At 43.1% G+C, this 19,457-nt stretch overlaps 1 protein-coding gene and 1 long non-coding RNA gene across 3 annotated transcripts in view; both read right to left on the reverse strand.

Annotated features, from left to right (window-relative positions):
* The window catches only part of LOC115408444 (natural resistance-associated macrophage protein 2-like), a 918,259-nt gene that overhangs the window by 266,288 nt on the left and 632,514 nt on the right, over window positions 1-19,457 (reverse strand). The window lies entirely within an intron of this gene.
* Window positions 5,435-6,518, reverse strand: LOC115408475 (uncharacterized). Its single transcript, XR_003933773.1, has 3 exons — window positions 6,430-6,518; window positions 6,290-6,349; window positions 5,435-5,614 (listed from the first exon to the last, which is right to left on the reverse strand). It is a non-coding gene; the product is annotated as an uncharacterized LOC115408475 (long non-coding RNA).

Here is a 19,457-nt window from a genome sequence, read left to right on the forward strand (position 1 = left end):
CGCTCTGACACTGAGCTCAGACCTTCGAAGGTCTTTGTGAGAAACTGATCAGGAGTTGAGTTGTTTGGAGAACTGAGCAGCAGACTGTTCCAACATGCTGCTCCTCCACCTTTTTCAGCCAATACAGAGTCCAATGTTCAAACTAGTCTCCCCTCAGATTATTCAGGCTCCAAACACCATAATGTCACATTTTATTTGATTAGTATCTTCTCCCATCATGCCTCTGGGCCTCCCACCACAAAGTGAGTGGACGGCCAGGATTGTGATAACCAGCAGGGTGATCAGGCCTGACCGGAGATCACAACCAGTCTACACAACGGCTGATCAGACCTCCTGTGAGGCCTGTCCGTCCTCGTCCTCAGGGTCTCTGTCCGTCCTCGTCCTCAGGGTCTCTGTCCAGGTCGTCCTCAGGGTCTCTGTCCAGGTCGTCCTCAGGGTCTCTGTCCAGGTCTTTCAGATGTCATCAGGTGTCAGTCGGTGGGTCAGTGAAGACACGTGGAGTCCTGTGCCATCAGTCACTCTGTTATCGTCTAGTCAGACTGTGGTCGGTCTCCTGGGTCACATGGTTTGTTGCAGCCCCTGTTGTTTCTTGGGACTCGTCCCCCACTGTCCCTGGTGGGGCTGGTCTTGGTCCAGGTCTGGGAGCCGGACCTCCTGATCCTGTGAAGACAGACTTTTCATGGTTCAGGTTAGAGTTTGCATGTAGTCAGTCATTTCTTTAGCCTGATCTTCTCAAGTGATTTTAAACTGAGCTCTAGTAGTATATTCACTCTGTCGTCTTTCATTTATCAGCTCAGTGAGCAAATAAACCATCTCTTTAAGTTTGTCTAAATCTCTACGAGAAAACCCAAATAAATTGAAATGTTCTAAAATGACCCAAAAAATATTCAAAATAATATCAAATTAAGCAATAATTACTACAAGTTCCTCCTTACTCCACTAAGGAGGGACTGACCCCGGGGTCAAGGGGTCATGTTGCCACTTTTTTGTGTCCAGTTAAATGAATTTGGAAGTGTTTGAGGAAAGTCTTCTTTAAAATACTCTAATACTGGTGAACTGGCACTTCCTGGTTTCTTGTCATTTTAAATTTATAGTAGAGTAGTAGTAGAGTAGTAGTAGAGTAGTAGTAGAGTAGCGACAAAACCTTTTCTTGTGGTCTGTCATATTTTTCCTCTTGTTTTCCGACTGATGCTAAGATGAATCAGTTGAAGAATCTTTTATTATTCTCTCATTTTGTTGTTGTGGCTAAGTTTAATAGAGGTTTATAATAATTCTGAAATGCTGCATTAATCCATATAATGTCAGTTTATCTTGTTTTTGGTACTGTTATTCTATATTTTGATGCTATCGTTTGTCTTTTCCATATCTTTCTTCAACAATCATTTTGCAGCTTTAGGTCTTACCTGACAAATGTTTTAAAACCTCAACCTTTATTTTATCCTCTTTTCTTTATACATGTCCACATTTTGATTTGTAGTTTCTTTCATTCTAATCATTACTTGAGGATCTTATTTCTCGCTGTTATTTTTCCGCAGCCCTTTTGGATAATTCTTAAGTTCTTTAAGTTTTTTTTTTTTTTTTTATTTAATTACTGTCCCAAGAGAGATCCGTTTACCTCTGATAACTTCTTTTAATGTAGTAGATTCAGTGCAGCGGCCACGCCTTCTGGTCCAACGTAGATGTTCTCCACTGTTGACCCCGCTGTGCCTTCCTGGGTGATCAGATCTTCTTTTGCTTCCCAGAGGCCGGCGGGTCCCGGGTCAGGGTTCAGGAGCTGCAGGTCCAGTGTGGGGTGTGGACGGGGGACATGTACGTCCTGAGGCTTCTGATCCACGGCTCCCATTGCTTCTAAGCCTCGTGGAGAGGAGTCTCACCGGGACGTCTCAGCCTGTCCCACCATATCCCTGACCTCTGACCTCTGACCTCTGACCTCTGCCGGTGTGAGCTGAGCTGCTGTTTGTATCAGCTGATGGGATGTTTTGTCTCAGAGACGCCGCCTGATTCTACCATCAGGGAAAATACTGTCAGTGTGTTTCTCTTCAACAGATTATTTGTCCTTCATGGTCGCTATCGCGACCTTCACCAGCAGATCCACAGGACAGTCGGAGGAGAAACGTCTGCTCCAGTTCAGAACCTCACTTTGTGTTTTCATTTCTTTATAAAGTGGCCACAGCTCAGTTTTTTCCTGGAAAATATTCCAGCTGGTGTGTGTGTTGAGGGTGTGTGTATTGAGGGTGTGTGTGTTGAGGGTGTGTGTATTGAGGGTGTGTGTATTGAGGGTGTGTGTGGCTGGTGTGTTGTGCTGTGTGGTGTTCCAGGTCAGGTTAGTGAGGAGTCCAGGATTTTTCCAGGTCATGTTCAGTTCTACAGCAGGAATTATTTTGGTTTGACACAGTCAGCTACTTCCCCCCCCCGGTAGGACCTCGGCCCCCCAGGGCATCATGGGACGGTTTGGGGGCTGGTTGTTGTGGAGGTTCCTGAGGTTGATACCCCCCTTGTGTCGGTGGGGGGGTCAGGGGTCAGTTTTGTCACGGCCTGTATTACAGGAAAAGTTGTCCATAAGTAAAGTTTGGTTTGATCTTTTCACTCCAGTGATCCAGTGGATCTCTGTGATCTGAGTCTGTTTTAGTTTTCACTGCAGTTTGAGTTTGGCAGCAGATTTATCTGATCAGTGAATAAAAAAACTTTCTACGGTTTTGGAAAGAGACAGACCTTAATGACTGACCTGGTGTCTGTTTCTAGATTTGCATATTGTGATAACTTTTGCAGTTTTTCATTTCCCTTTATTTATTTATTTATTGATTTATTTATTGATTTATTTTATTTTATTTTATTTTATTTTATTTTATTTTATTTTATTTTATTTTATTTTATTTCCATTATATTTAGTTAGATTATTTCTATTTTCAAATTCTCTAAAATGACTTCTATGTGGCCACCAACTCTGTGAGGGCTGGTTAGAAATGTTGTTTTTATGTTACCTGTTGTTAATGATAGAAATATTTCATCTTTGGCTTTTAAACAGTCGTGGCCCGGTCTGCTCCCAGGACAGTTCTGTGTTCTTATTCATTCACTCTTAATTATTGTCACTCAAGGCCTGATGTCTGGTTTTAGAGTCTCTTTACTAAATATTAAGCTATTGAAAGGTTTAAGCGAGTCATTTTAAAGACTGGGATCACTGGTCTCAAATCTGAAAACTTTAAAGTTGTAGAACTTCACTGGCAACGTGAAGATTAAAATTACTGGATCTTCTCGAGGTGAGATCCAGTCCAAGCTTCCTGTATGGGTCAGTGTGAGTGTTTAAATGTTCCCACTTGGATGGTCACCACCTGTGTGTGTGTGTGTGTGTGTGTGTGTGTGTGTGTGTGTGTGTGTGTGTGTGTGTGTGTGTGTTCGCTCTCTCAAGGTCGGCTCGAGCGTGTTTACTGCCAGCCGCCTGTCTGCTCTCTCTCTCTCTCTCTCTCCCTCTCTCTCTCTCTCTCTCTCTCTCTCCCTCTCTCTCTCTCTCTCTCTCCCTCTCTCTCTCTCCCTCCCTCTCTCTCTCTCTCTCTCTCTCTCTCTCTCCCTCTCTCTCTCTCTCCCTCTCTCTCTCTCTCTCTGTCCTCTGAAAAGAGAAGTCCCTTCTCTCTTTTTTCCTTGTTGCTGTTCATCAGGTTTTGTCTCCTCAGCGGTTCTGGAGGCGGCCCTCTGGTGTTCCCAGCTCTCCTCTGTCTGAGGCTGTTCTGCCCTTTCAGTCAATCGTTCTAACGCCGGTCCCTGATCTTTCTTGGTCAGTCTGGTGTTTCGTTTAAGATGAATTTTGAACATCAGGCCTCCCAGGCTGTCTGGCTGCTGTTCCTGCCAACACTTAAGAGTTTTGTCTTTCATTCTGTTGCTCTTCTACACCTGTCGAGGTGAAGTAAATTACCAAGTTACACAATTTACGAATTCTTTTGACCTAATTTTAATAGTCGCTTGACTCAAAACACTGTTTTAATTTGTTTGATTGCAGTTATTTTAACCAGAATTTTACACTTTAGCATTAACTTCTCTTTTACCTCAGCTCCCTGTGTTAGAGCCGCATATATCTACAGGTTTTTCAGTTAGTTTGCACTCCGTCAATAACCTTTAAACCTAAGTTCTACACAAAAATATATTTAGGCAAGGACTGCCACACACACACTGAACTGCTTCCAGCAGTGGTTTTTGATTCAGAGGAGGTGAGAGACTCAAAAGCCAAGAGGTCACACGCCTTTCTGCGGTCGAGCGAATCTCAAGGTATGAGGGTCAGTTCTCCCAGTATCCTCTTCGTCTAGGGAGGTGATAGACTCGCTACTAGAGGGCAAACGGCACTGCGATCAAGTGAGTGTCAAGGAGTGAGGTTCTGCTCTACCGATGTCCCCACGTCTGGCGAGGCCATAGACTCAAGCCAAGAGGTCAAGCGCCATACAGCAACCGAGTGAGTGTCAAGATAGGAGGATCTGCTCTACCACCCACCGAGCATTTTTCGGTCTAAATGACGTCTAAATGACGTCTAATTGTTCTTCGACGTCTAGTCTAAAATTGGTCTACCAGTGGTCTAAAAATGAAAGTTTTTTAGCGGTCTAAGCTAGACGTCTTTTAGACGTCTAAGCATTAGCCGTCTTTTAGCCGTCTACGTCTGTACGCCTCATCTCATCTTAGACGTTTAAATAACCACTAATATACGTCTATTTGTAGACGTCTAAACTTAGACGTTTATTAGACGTTCATTTATATACCAAATTCGTACACCTCTTCTGATCTTAGACGTTTAAATAACCGCTAATGAACGTCTATTTATAGACGTATAAATTTAGACGTTTGCTAGACATTTACTTTTGTACCAGATCTAAACCCCTTACAAAAACTACTCGTCTTATAGACGTCTATTGAACGTATTGATATTCTAATAAAAACGCAGCCATTGCAATTTTTTTATTATTCACCAGAAACCTGTATTTTAACATTTTTTTTAATCTGAGCTCCTTTTTTAACCATTAGTACTGTAATCAAAACCAATACCTTTTAAACAAAATTCAAAAATATGAATGTCCAAAAAATATTTTTAATTTCTTTACACCACTTGAAAAGAGAAGCACAAACTCTAATACAAACTACCGACAAAATATAAGAAACATTTTTTTTTTTTTTTTAAATGTAACCAACTTCAGGGTATGTACACGTCTCATACTAGGTTCGTAGGAGCCGAGTGAAACAATAACCACTGGACACAGAGGCAGAATGATTTGAAACTCTTTAGTTCCACAAAGATCTTAACAATACTAAACACAATAACATTACAACCTTGGGCCCATATGCTAAGAAATAAAATAAAATAAATAAATGTCCAAATGGGAGTGTTCCTCGGTGGTTTGGATCCAAAAGTCAAAAGTCAAGATTCCAGGATATCCAAGGAAGGCTTTCGTTGCTGCCGGTCAGTTGGACTGACACAAATCCTACCACTTAATCCGTTAAGTGGTGTGGCGGAATTAAAAGTTCTGCTTGAAGCACCGAAGGTGGACTGGGAGCTCGCCATCAGTTGGATCGCTCATCAGCTTCGTCAGACATGAAAGCTGAAGCTTCACTCTTTCCAAGCATCACAATAGAACCTGACCTGTATTTAGAAAACAGGTTTACAATCCAATTCAATGCATAGAACCTCTTCAAATGATCACCTAAATGTTCAGTTCAAGGTGGTTGTACAACACTGATAATCTTTATGAAACAGGAATCAAAATACTATGGGTTACACGCTGAAAACCATAATTAATCTTAACAATTAAGAGTTTATCATGTCAAAATGTATTTTAATCAATTCAAATTCAAAGGAATAATGTTTTAAAGATTTCATTCAACCAAGAAATTCTTACTTCTACATGAAGGCATAACATGTGCTTCCTCATGTGTTTCTCTCATTTTCTAGTTTTTAACATCAGAGAAGAGATTTTCACTGAAATACATCAGTTCTCATAACCTAACTAACTTAAATTACAGCTTTGCTGCTTCTAAGCAACTTAAATGAACTTAAAATGACTTCTTGTACTCATTCTGAAAACATTTTAACTTCGCATCACATGTGCAAAAGATGAGGCATTTCACACAGTGAAACTCTCATAATGTGCTCATTCCAGTCAAATTTCACCATCAATCCATTAATATAAATGTGTTTAAGTGCAAAACATGAAACAAAAACAACTTAAGATGTACAAAACACCCTTAATTGAAACAGCATGGTCACCTCACATCTCCACATACACACACACATTGCAACACGCAGCGGCAAGCTTACCAATGGATTTTTCAGGAGAAACGCGGCCGGAAAGTGCTTCAACGACGGTTTTTCCTCTCTCTGAAACGGAGTTTTCGGAGCATGGTATCAACAACTACTTCATTTCTCAGTTTGACTGCGAAATTGTACAGTTTCCATACCTTTTTTCCCGTTTTTCTCTCTCACGCGGAAGTGAAGTGGCGTGCTCCATCTGTGCATTAGTGAGGTTAAACTGCTTCACTAGCGCGGCCTACTACTTCCGGTCTTCAAAATAAACTTCAGGTTTTTCAAAGTAAAATACAAAACACTTATAAACATAAGGAAATAATTAAATAATGACTGCAAATTAATGGATTTTATTTATTAACCCTTCTGGAGGTGGGTCACATACACATTGTGGTGAAAAAATACAACAACTTGTAAATACAAAATTAAAACCATAACAATAACAACAACAACATTTTTTTTATATATATATTTTTGTTTGTTTGTTTAATTGCTGCAAACCAAACCTTTAAAATAAAACTACACCACTGGTGTCCTGGGTCTCCTGTAACCCCCTCCACCAGTCCGAGCTGGGGCCTGTTTGAAATAGAATCCCATGGCCAAGCGGATTTGGTCGTCTGTAGCCTCCTTAAAATTCTTCCGAATTGCTTCTGCAAACAAAGCAATAGAACAAATGAAGAAAAACTGCAAATGTGGCTGCCTATTGTATTATGAATTATGGTGAATTATGTGTATTATGGTCAAGTATTGGCATCTGAATATATCTCGTCTTCGAAGTTAAACAGTAAAATGTTTTGAAAATAGCCGAAGCAGAAGCTTTTAACATCAATTCCTACAGAGAGAGCAGGCCCTTAATTAAAATAAGCAAATGCTAAATTAATGAATGACGGTAAAAGGACCAAACATTGCAAAAATAAAAAAAATTCTGTAGTAGTTGCTTCGACACCCACCTCTGTATGCCTGAAACAGCACTTCTTCGACCAACTTTTCCGCCGTTGTTTCAGTACAGTGGAGCACATGAGCACAAGGATTTCACAGTTGGAAGTAGCGCAGTCCACAGGCACAAGTTGAAGGCGTTTTCAGGTTATGGTCGTACAATCTCCACAAGACTGTAAAGTAGTTAAGTTTTATCACGGACTACTTCTCTTTGAGCAGAATAGCGTTTTCCCAGAAGTGGTTGCACGGTGCGTCACGTGAGCGTAGTACACCAAAGAGGTTTTTGTCAACAACGAAAGCAACATGGCGGCAGTCAGCGTTACAGAGGCTGAGAAAACACAACCGACATCTAATCATCTAAGGGAATTTCAGCCACAAACTTTGTTGTCGAGTGCTCAGCAGGATCTGGGCTTTCAGATTTACCGAAGGTTTTGTGGAGGTTTCATACGTTTTGATGGAATAACGCGAAAACACCGATCACTCTACTGTGAAAGCTGTGCACTTCAAAGAGTTGGCTCTTCCATCAGATTTTTGTTTTCCTGTATTCTAAAGATGTAAAATAAATTGAATGGTGTAATTATCGACGCTGAAATGAGGGATTTTAGACGTCTACATCTAAACTATACCTTATAACGAGTATGGCTATTAAAATGATCTCAATCCAATATTTAGAGATCAGTTTTGCAACGTGTAGTTATTGTTTAAAGTACTGAATGATGGATTAAATTCAGTTGTCTAGATTCGGTCTATATCTAGACGTTGAAATGCGGTAGAGATTTAGACGTCTAAATCTCGGCTATATTTATACTATACTGTATATTGCTCAACGGCTTTCATAATTATATTAGTTCAGTATTTGGAGGTTAGCTATGCACCTTACAGTTGTTTTTTTTAATAAATAATTATAGAATAATTGATTAAACTGCAACGTCTAAATTCCGTCTAAAAACAGACGGAATCTAGACGGTTGAAATGAGGTCTAAAAAAATACTAGACGTCTACTAGCCGTCTATTGCTCAGTGGGCAGTGTCCCCTGGGCCTACTGCCACAGATTCAGTGAAAACACACACCACGCCGATAAAGGTTCCACACACACTGCTCGTGTTGTCTGATGTGGTCTCCAGTGGGGGACATGGGGTCCCGCTGTCCACCGCGCCGGGGAGGCAGAGGGCTCTGGTTCTACCTGGGGTGGCCCAGGCCCGAGTCGCCAGTTTGAGAGTATTTCCACTTTTAGTCCCGTAGAACTGGGAAGTCTTGCTAACTGTAACCCCCGGTTTAAATAAAGTTTTAGAATTGAAGAAAAAGGAAACAGCTATTAATTTGAATAAATATTTTATTTAATTCATTGGCTTGAACCTTAAAAAACAATAATTTTTTTTATTTTTGCAATTTGAAGAATTTAAATAATTGATTTAATATATTTTTTGGGGTTATGATACAACTTTGAAAAAAGACGCTGAAACTCCGTGCTGCTTAAGGAGCGAGGAGAGCTGCAGGACTGCGCAGCGAGAAAAGGAGAAAAAAGCGTTAAAAGGGATAAAAACACACTTTGTGAAACGGGGATCGTTTCACATGCCTCTGGATCACCGGTTTTGGTGAGTTTGTGATGTTTTCTGTTGTGTTTAAGTCCTCATGATTGTGCATGCGTGCTGAGCAGAGACGCTGCAGCGCCATTTCTTTTCCTTTTTTTATTTCAATTCATGATGATGCAACTTAAAGAACTGCTCAATTTAAGATTTGGTTTAAAAGACTTTATTTTGTGTCCGGCCTGTCATGCAGGCCAGGTTTCTGACCCGCCCGGGAGAGCTTGGGAGCGTGGTGAAGCTGCAGACGATCTGTGCTGTGTGCACAGCAGCACCACGAGGAAGCGGCGCACGTGGATGACGTCCGGAATGGCGAGCCTGACCCAGGATTCAGCACCTACGAGGATTTGAACGGTCGTCTCCGTGCAGCACCATCACTGCATCAGTCCAGCTCAGCTCGGCTGAGCTGAGCTTCTGCGGTAGGATCTGGAACGTTCTCCCACTCGCTGAGTGAAGACTCAGGCTGAGACAGCACCGGGACTCAGGATAAACTTGGAACTGTGAATTTGACACTGATCAGTTTGATATTTCTTTTTGTATTGTGATGTCAATTGGTGACATATTTTGTGTTCTGTAAAGGAAGCAAAAGTGAAAAAGGGGAAAACTAAATTAACTTGAAAAGGAGGTGATTTATAAGATTCCATTTACTTGCAATACAAAGATCTAAAATAAGAGTTAACTCAAAGAAAATCGAATTAAGTAGGCATTATTTATTTCATTTGAGACAAAATAGAATAATTTATTTTGACCGGTCCAAAAATAGAAAAAAAAAGTAGGAATTAACATCGTTTCTATTAGAAACCAAATTAGAATTCAAGAATCTTTTCAAATAATACTGAGTTAAAACTTTGCTCGTTCTTAAAAGGAAAAAAGACGTGTTTATTTCATGATTGTGTGATTGTTCATTTGTTTTGTGAAAGCTTAAGTAAAGTTGCCGGCTTTAGTCATCAGTGATTCCTGGTGTGTTATTTCCATTTTCCCCACTCAATTCGAACCTAGAACTGGTCCAGTGATCGTGGTTACTTGGGAATTAGTGACACGAGTGCTACATAACCTTCTCTCAGCCCCTCTGGTCTCCCATTTACAACAGACTCAGTCAGTGTCCTCTGGTAGCCGAGTCAAATTATGCCCGTTTTTATTGTTTTGCACTATCACCAACCACAATGTCCCCCAGAACTGTGCCTGGAGACCCCCGTGCAAGGGCCTGAGCCCCGAGGGTTTACTTCGCTTCAGAGCACAGGAACCCCCCACAGCTGATGTGAAAAACAATAAAGATGAAGATCTGTCCCTGTGTCCTTATTTCCTCTTCACTTATTCTCTTAACTTCTTCTTTCTTCTTCTTCTCTATCGGCGAGTCCCTGACTCCCTTGGGTCCCAGACCCCACGTCCCAGGCCAGATGTCTTCGGTGATACGCACCGGCGGTCTCAGACCGACCTAGTCCCTGACTAGGGCTTTTCTAAAATTTGCAGGCGTGTAAAGTCCCAGGTCTACCTAGTCCCAGACTAGGATTTTTCAAGAATTTTCGGACACCCGTCGTTTTTCCAGAGGGCCGATTCCCAGAATCATTTGAGTCCTTATGTTTTCCAATTAGAATTTAGGTCGGACACTTATTAACTTTCCCTATGTGTGTTTTATGTGATTTATACATTACATGTGGCTATATAGAGAGAAAGGACTAAAGAGTCATCACTTACGAATATTAGGATTTTTCTTCCGGACCTCTGATCTCCGCCCAAACGACAAACAGACCGAAGTCCGGCAGAAACTTTAGAAAAGGCTTTCTGCTCACCTCTTTTGTTGGAGCTCCTTTGTCGTTGGGTGGTGAAGACAGGCCCGTCTGAAAGATCGTGGTTCCGAATGACCTAATGCCAAGAAGGATCCGGGTCACGGCACCAACTGTTGGAGCCAGGACTTCCGTCCCGCTGACTCCACCCGGTTCTCTTATTCTATGCTTGGTATAAAGAATGCCAAAACGACTGACTTCAGATTATTACCATTTATTTAAGTACAGCCAGACGTAATGCTCAGCTGGACCTTACAGGGAAAGATACCAAGTATTTCGCCCCGAAAGGATCCTGATTGTTGATGAATCAGAGTTTTTATTCCATGTTCTTCTGGGCGGGGCCGACAGAGAGGCTGGACTTTGTTCGCTATTGGACAATTTGATCTTGATGTCAGCTGCCAACCGAGAGCTGACATCCTGATCCAGGATGTTTGGAACACTAGTGAGTGTGTGTTGGTTTCTCCAGAGCGTGTGGGTATGTTTACACCTTAGCAGAGCATCTTATAACCTTGGTGTTCTTCTCTCAGGAGAGGCCTAATGTGCAGTTAATACAAATATTCCATAGTAGTAGTGCTAATTAAAGTATATCCCTAACAGGCAGAACAAACACTCCCCCAGTTCAGTCCGCTCCGCTGTCAGACTCGTCTACGAGGGACACGGAGCGGATTGTCGATCGGCGTAGACCGCCTCCTACAATCGGCTCCAAAATACAATCCGCTCCACTCGGTGTTTACGTGACACATTTTACAATCCGCTTCACGTATAACCCGCTTATACGTGGTCCATGTAAACATGCCCATTGTTTTGACATTTGTGGAACAGAGTTGTGACCTGCATGTTCACAATGCAGGAGAATGTTCAGTGCGAGCCCGAAGCAAGGAGATATACTGAAATACAGCTGCAATACTCACCTCTGAATGGAACCAGTCATTCTTTCAACCAGCCCGTTGGTTTGTGGATGGTAGGGAGCACACAAACTCCGCTGTACCCTTACGAAACAAAAATATATTGCAATATAATACAATTTGCATTGCAATATATTAGAGAGTACATCTCAATATATGTGAAAGAGTGCCATATATTTGAAAATATGTAGAAACATGGGGGTGGCAGCATATTGCTACATATATATGTAGCATTAGGCTGCCACCCCCATGCTGCTATGTATTTGAAAATAAATGAATATATGTATATATACATAGTACATAAATGTATATATATATATATATATATGTGTGTGTGTGTGTGCGTGCATCTGCATTACATTATTTACAGAGCTTCATCAACAATACTCCAACTCAAATCAGATTTTGCATGACAGTCATTATTTTATGTATTGATTTACACAGAGCACAATGTGGGTGAGAGGAATGATATATTATAATCAACAGGATCAAAAAATGAAGACATCTTCCTCTTGGAGTATTTTGTTATTACACCATGAGCAACCAAGAGCAAAAACAAACTACACTACCCAGAATCCTATAGTGGCAAAAGCAATGTATCTGATTGGTGAAGCCAGCTGTTGTCGTGACGACCCGAACCGCAATGGTTTATGGAATGGCAGAATTGAGCTTTGGAACCGACGTCACCGCGCAATGCATTATAGGACGACGGCGCCATTTTGAAGGGGTAGAGAAATCAAAACAAACTATGACAACACTTGAAAATGCAAAAGAAAAGAGTTGCTACCGCGACCGATTGCGTCCGGATGCACAATTAGGATACCTCGTTCTTACGACATCTCAGGACAGGTCTGACATCGTGTACGCAAGTTTGACTCAGTGTGGATTTACGGTGTAGTGCAGAAAAAAACCTGGCGGAGCGTGAAAAGCACATCTCAAACACGCCGTAAAGCAGAAGCAGCACATAATCAGTGCAGATTAAAAAGTGAAAGAATAAAAAATAAAATAATGCCCTTACAGAACATCTAGCAATACCCCCTCTTGTGGTATTAATGAAGGATTTTTAACTTTCAATAACTTCGCTGAGTCCATCCTGCCACGGAGAGGAGCTGTTTTAACAGAGCGCAAAGACGCACACGCTGCTGCGGAGCAGCTTCAGACCCACTGCTGTTTAGCCCCGAAAAGATGGGACTTTATTTTGGCAATTTTAAACAATATTGCACTGGGTGATAGATAGAGTTACTTTTGATGCGCCGGCGCCACGAGAGGAGCCGACGTGGAAACCAGCAGAGCCTGGACTGGCTGGACCGAGGAGACAGGACCTGAAGAACCGCTACTGAAATGTAAATAAACTCTGAAGTGTAGCAAATTATTAATTTACTCAGTGGTGTGAAGCCAGCAGCCCAGAAAATAACGTAACAGCTAAAGGGAGATAAAATACAGACAGAGGACGTTTAGTCAAACATTTTATTAAGACTTCTATTCTTTAATTTAAGCTGCACCGACAGCAGGTGGCACGCGCCGCCCTCGGTGGCCTGAGTCCCGGGTCCACTCGGTCCTGTGTCCTGTTCGGTCCGGGGTCCTGCTCGGCACCGGTCCGGTGCTGGGTGTGTCTCGGTGGGACCGTCCCGCTGTGGGGAGCAGACCTGGCCACAGTGCCGCTGTCTGGCTCTGAGACATAATTAAACGAAACAATAAAACTCTGAGCTGTGTAACGTGAGTCAGCGTCATTATTTGTAACATCAGGGTTAAATTAACGGATCTATAATCTGTTCAGACCTCAGCCGGGTCCTTTCGTCCAGATGACGCTGTTCATCGCTGCTGCAGCTTCCTCCAGACAGCGTTTCCCTTTTCTCCTTTAATTCCCGTTTTAATTCTTCCAGAGAGCTCCTCCTGATTTACCTCCACCTGAGAGGTGATGCTATGATTGTGGAAAAACTCACTAAAATGTCAGTCGGACTGCCAGGATGGGGAGTGGCAGCAGGAGGGCTTTGTTTAGAATAATTAATTAGCCATGTGTAGCTTGTTTAACTGACAGAGTAATTTATGACAGAGTAACTTATTCATTACCAATACCAAGAACTTACCAGAATGAAAATGTGTGGAACATATCAAGAGATATCTTGGGATGACATCGAACTTTATGTCCACACGTCTAACAGCAGCGATCCAGGCAAGTCGCTGCCTTTTAGTAACATAATAAGGTGCTTCCAAGCGGGAAAACCAAAAAAAGAGAGCCCATTATCTATTTTTTTGCCCTTCCGGTCATGCCAGTGAGCCTTACAACCAGCAACACAGCAGTTTAGAACCATTTTTGTCATTACTTTTCCAACTTCTAATGGGTTTGCACTGCAGCGCATTTGTAGTACCCCTTCAAAATGGCGGATAAACATTAAAAATGGCTCCGCCCCTTTTTTGTGACATTACGCTCCAAAGCTCAATACTCGCCAGGAGAAAAAAAAAGAGAGGGTCCAGTTGGAGGAGGAGCCGGAGGTGGAAGAGCCAATCAGACGCTTAATACTGGAAAAAAAAGTGGATTACGACATGTCCGTCCCACAGTGGCGGTGGCCTCGCTTCGCAGTGGAGCGGCCGCTAGCCGTTAGCCGTTAGCCGTTAGCCGGCTGCCAGTGGAGGTCTGCAGCCAGACACTCTTGGAAAAAAAAGAAAGATGAAGTCTGCGCTTGTTAGCTGGACAAAGGGGAAGGATAAAGATGCACTGAGCATCGTCCCCGTGCGCTGGATAGTAGACTTCCACCCTGAAAAGTTGAACTCTCAGACGGAGTATCTTGTCGAGTGCTGCATCATGGGAGGCAAGAAGCCTGCTGACGGTGGCCTGTCGAACCAGCCAACACTGAGCGGCTGGCAGCTCAGTGTAGCGCTATTTTTTCTTCTTCTTTATTAGTCGTGATAGCAGTTGAGTAGCGTTCGTGTATGAGCTCCGGGACAATGACTAGCTCGTCAGTTAACCGTTAAATCGGGACTCGAATGGCCGTTAGCTAGCCACGGCCATTAGTTAGCCGTGAAACATTAAACTCTTTCTAAAAAGTAGTGACTGACGCCTACATTGCAGCAACATTTAGCGTGCTATAAATAAAGAGATGTTAAAAGCAAAGCGCTGGAGGGGGTAGGTAATATAAAAATTGCAAAAGCACAAAAGTGGACAGTAAAATACACTATTTGATATCATGTAAGCCAGGTGCATTAAAGTGTATTAATTTTTTATTTATATAATAATTAATATATTTTTTTTTTAAACCAACAGATCAGGAGTCGACACTTCGCACTGTGGAGCGAAAACTCTTGCAAGAGGACCTGCCTAAAAGCAAGAAAAGACTGAGGGTACCCAACTAACCTTTTCTTGATGAAAAAGAGGAGGAAACTGTAGAACCGGTTTCGAAAAAGGTCATAGGGTTATTTTGGTGGTAGATATTTTGAGAATATATTTACATTTCTGCCAGTGTGACTGTTTATTCACATTGTTGTTTCATTCATGTTTCATTTTATTCATTGTAAGCCAGACTTGTCAAACCCTTAGGGACCGAAGAAGATTATTATTATTATTATGATTATTATTCTCCCTAATCCTCCCTCCTCTCTTTCTTCTTTCTTTACCCAACAGAAAAACTACAAACTCAAAGCAGCAAGGCAGTCAGAGTTAGAAGTTCTTGCCCAGGATGAACCTGACCTCGCACCAGCGGCGTCGTCCTCGGAGGCCTTGGCAGAAGAGAACAGGGCCGTCAGAGAAGAGAGTAATGCTGCGTTCACACCAGACGCGTCGCAAGCGTCGTGAGCGGCGCTTTTCTATGCAAAGTCTATGGTGGACGAGCGTCGTGGAGCGGCGGGCGGCGCGTCAGGAGCGTCGCTTTTCCAGCGTTTCGAGCGTCGACGCCCACGACGCGCGTCCCCGGCGTCAGGAGAGTCGTGAGCGTCGCTTTTTGAGAGTTGGGAAAACTGAACTTTCGACGCGCTGCCGCTGGGCGTCAACCAATCAGAGACGATCCCTCCGCTGCTACGTCACTACGAGTGATCTGAGGGCCGATGCGGGCCGGCCAGTGTTGCTAACTTGACGACTTTCTCGCTAAATCTGGCGACTTTCCAAAGCCTCTTGGCGACTTTTTTTTGTCAAAAGCAACTAGCGACAAACCTAGCGACCTTTCCTGCTGCTGTGGAGACGTGACAGGACGTCTCGTTGCTGTCGTCCATGAGCAGCGGGTGCTGCGTGAGCCCCTCCCCCGTCCCAAAGCGCTCACAGCGGTCAGTCTCAGCAGCGCCCCCTGCTGCTGCAGAGCAGAGAGGAGCAGAGCAGCCAATAGCCACTTTTCCGACGACGACGCGGTCTAGCTTTAATTAACAAATAAAGCCGAGCCGCTCTCCTGATGCGATCCGCCATAGCTGGAAACAGAAATCAGCCTCCAGCGCGCCGATAAACTGACGCGCATCAAGAGCGTCATGAGCGTCGTGAGCTTTGTGACCACCTGGTGTCAAGCGTCGTGCTTGAAGCGTCACAAGCGTCAGCTTCGAGGCGTCCCGAGCGCCGACGACGCCCGCGACGCGTCCGGTGTGAACGCAGCATAACCGACTCCGAGACCTGCAGAGGCACGATCCTCTCAGCCAGTAAAGAACTTGAGATGCAAGTCAAGGCTTTGCATAAGGAGAACACTCGGCTGCGCAACATGGCAATTAAAGGTATCTGTCTGTTTTTTTATTATTATTCTTTTAGATTGAAAGCAGTCTGCTCATTTTTGGTGGAATTCTTAAAGATATAACTGTCTACATGTTAGGGGAAATTCTAAATGTAGTGTAGGGCTTCTCCAGTCACACTGGAGCAGGGTTTCCCACAACGGTCCACTGAGGCAAGTTGGTGTAGCAGAATACCTGCGATGCCTTCAGAAGCCCTCACCAACACATTTTTTTTTTCACTTTCAGACACCAAAAATGAGCATAGGTGTATTTTGTTTCCATTTAGGTTATGTATTTACAACTTGCTTGGAGTCGTGTTGTGGTTAATTGGCTGGGCCTTCTTTTCCAGAAATCCCTTCACTTCTGGCTGCGGTGATACCCTCATTTCAGAGAAGCTCGCAGAGAGCTCAAGCTGTGAAGCTGAAAGCCAGTCTGAGTGTTGCTCTACCATCTCCTCCCAAACCAGCAGTGAGGACATTTCTGTCATGATAAATTAAAAACACTCTGTCACTGGTGATGTTCTTTGTTTTTTTATTCTTGTGTTTGTCTTTCGTTCTTACAGTTGATGAGGTGAAACTGGGGACCGATGGCTGCACTGAAGTGTCTGTCCACTGTTGGGAAACTGCTAAGGCACAACCCACAGGCCAAGGAAAGGCCCTCCTGCTGGGCCTGTTCAGCACCGACGTCCTGCTTCAGTCTAACCTGACAGGAGGGCTCAGTAAGGTCCATCCATCTGCAGAAAGACGCCAGCCTCTGGATCCCAAGAAACTTAAAGCTTTACTTGGTAAAACAGTAGGAATATATTTTTAACTAATTTATATTGCAAAGTTATTGTGATATGGTAAAGGGCAATACACACTTTTGGACTGAAGTGTACACAACAGATGGACGAATAAAAGGCTTGAACAGCCTTGACATTCTTTTAGATAAAAATCAATTTCTGTATCTGATTAGAATACATTAAAATATTTGATCAGCATTGAATGGATCTCCCATAATAGTCTTAGAAGGGCTCCAATACCCAGTACAGTAACACACAGTACAGGTGCTCTTACTGACCAAAATACTTCAGTACCATCAACTGTGACTGGGTTCCACCGTATCTTTCTTTGCAACAGAGTCTAACTTCGTCGATGTCTCTCTTATTTTATCTTGTACAGATGCAGTTGTTCAGAAACACCCAGGATTTCTGACATACACACATCCTTAAACAAAAGCATCTGTGAGTTGAGACACCAGGAAAAGAAAAAGTCCAAGGAAAACAGGGACATGCCAAGGAAGAGTGGTTTTCAGAAATAATGTGGCATTTATAGCACTGCAGTAAAGGACTGTTGTCCTGTTATTTGGTTGTTCAGTGTTTCTGTATTTTATTAAATTACAGTGAAGGACAGTTGTTGTAAATCTTTTATTTTGTAAATATTTTATTTTTTGAAAGTATTTTTGTATATGAGGGGGTTCCCAAAAGAAACCGGAATAAGGTCAGAAAACAATAATAATAATGAGTTTGGACTTCTGGCCGTCAGATGTGCTGCAGGTAAGCCTCGTGCACATCTGTGAGAAATCTGAGCTCCCAGAGCGACACTGACGCCTGTCAGGAGCTATTTATAGTAACAGAGTGCAGCGGCGGTCTGCGCTTTTTCCAAAATGGCGACATTGACTGTGAAGCCAGAGCAGCACAAACATTAAATTCTGCTTCTTGCTGGAAAAACAGCAGCAGAAACACTCAGCTTGTTGCAGCAAGCCTACAAGGATGCTGCTCTGGGGAAGACTCAGGTCCATGAGTGGTCCGGGGGTCTGAGAAGGGCCAGATGTCGGCGCGTCAGGTCCGCTCAGCGTGAAAACAACGCTGAGCCGCTTCTCGGCTGTCCAGGGTCTCGTCCACAGCGAGTCCGTCCCTCCAGGTCAGACTGTAAACCAGGACTACTACAGGAAGTCCTCAGACGCTCCGTGAGGATGTGAGGAGGAAGCAGAGCGTCGTGGCGGAGTGGAGCCGGTTGATCCACCACCACAGAGCGCCAGCGGACACGGCGCTGCGCCTCACGCAGTTTCTGGAGGAGAATGAGATGAATCTCCTCTCCCATCCGCCTGATTCTCCAGATGAAGCCTCCAGGGACTTTTTCTTGTTCCCCAGGTTGAAGAAGCAGCTGAAGGGACAGCGGTTTGCAGATGTGGAGGAGGGGACAGACAAATCACAGCCGGCCCAGAATGACTCTACGCACGGGTCTGACGACGCATTGGTGAAGTGGGAGACACGGCTGGAGCGCTGCATTAATGCGGATGGAGATTATTTTGAAGGCGACGGTGGTGTTTTATTTTGAAATGTCAGAAATAAAAAGTTACAGTCAAATTCCGGATTCTTTTGGGTCCACCCTCGTATTCTTAGTTCTGTTGCCATCATTTGGAAAACAACAAATGTTTGTTATAAAAATGTTCAGATTATGCAAACTATTTCAATATATTATTGAATATTTTGAAATATATGACAGACGTACATTCAATTTGTTATATTTACATTAAATACAATTCTAAATATAATTGAATATATTATTTCATATAAATCAATAGGGATGAGCGAGTACACCACTATCTGTATCTGTTTACCCATCCAAATTATCTGTATCCGTATCTGTACTCGGAGGGGGCGTGGCCTAAACCGGAAGTGGGCGTGGTTTAACCGGAAATCGGGCTGGGGCAGAAATTGGTGCATTGTTTTCAGTCTGAAATTGATATGGATTGCTCAGAAGTTGCTGTATTGATTCTTTATTTGAAAACTCTTTACAGAACAGTCTCAGTGACACAATGTACAGATGTTTGGTTTTTTTTATTTTAGTCAGAACATGAATATTTTTAAAGTTATATAAATGATTATTTATTCACACAAAAGCCTCAGAAATAAAATCTGAATATTTTTGGTCACAATAGTAAAGGAACTATTTACAGAAGAAGTATGTTTTATTGAGTCAGAACATGAATATTTTAGTTGTATGAATGCCCCCCCCCCCCCATGATCCCACCGGAATCTCCCCGGCGTCCAGAGAAACCTCTCATCCCCCCTGCTGAGCTTCCTGGTCCTGTCCGCGGCTGCAGCGCCAGGACATGACCGGGACGTGGACCTCGGTCCAGTTATCATCTCTCTCCCACAGATCACAGCCTCCCAGTGGAGCACAAGCCCAGATTATTATGAAAAAGAAGAGAAAAAAGGAAGAAAAAAAAAAAACGCGAGGGAAAACGAAACTTAAAAACCCCCGAAAGAAACCCCGAGCAACACAATCACCCGAGGTTTCGACCTTCTAAG

Source organism: Salarias fasciatus, chromosome 20 (assembly GCF_902148845.1).
Source record: "Salarias fasciatus chromosome 20, fSalaFa1.1, whole genome shotgun sequence".
NCBI classification, from domain to species: Eukaryota; Metazoa; Chordata; class Actinopteri; order Blenniiformes; family Blenniidae; genus Salarias; species Salarias fasciatus.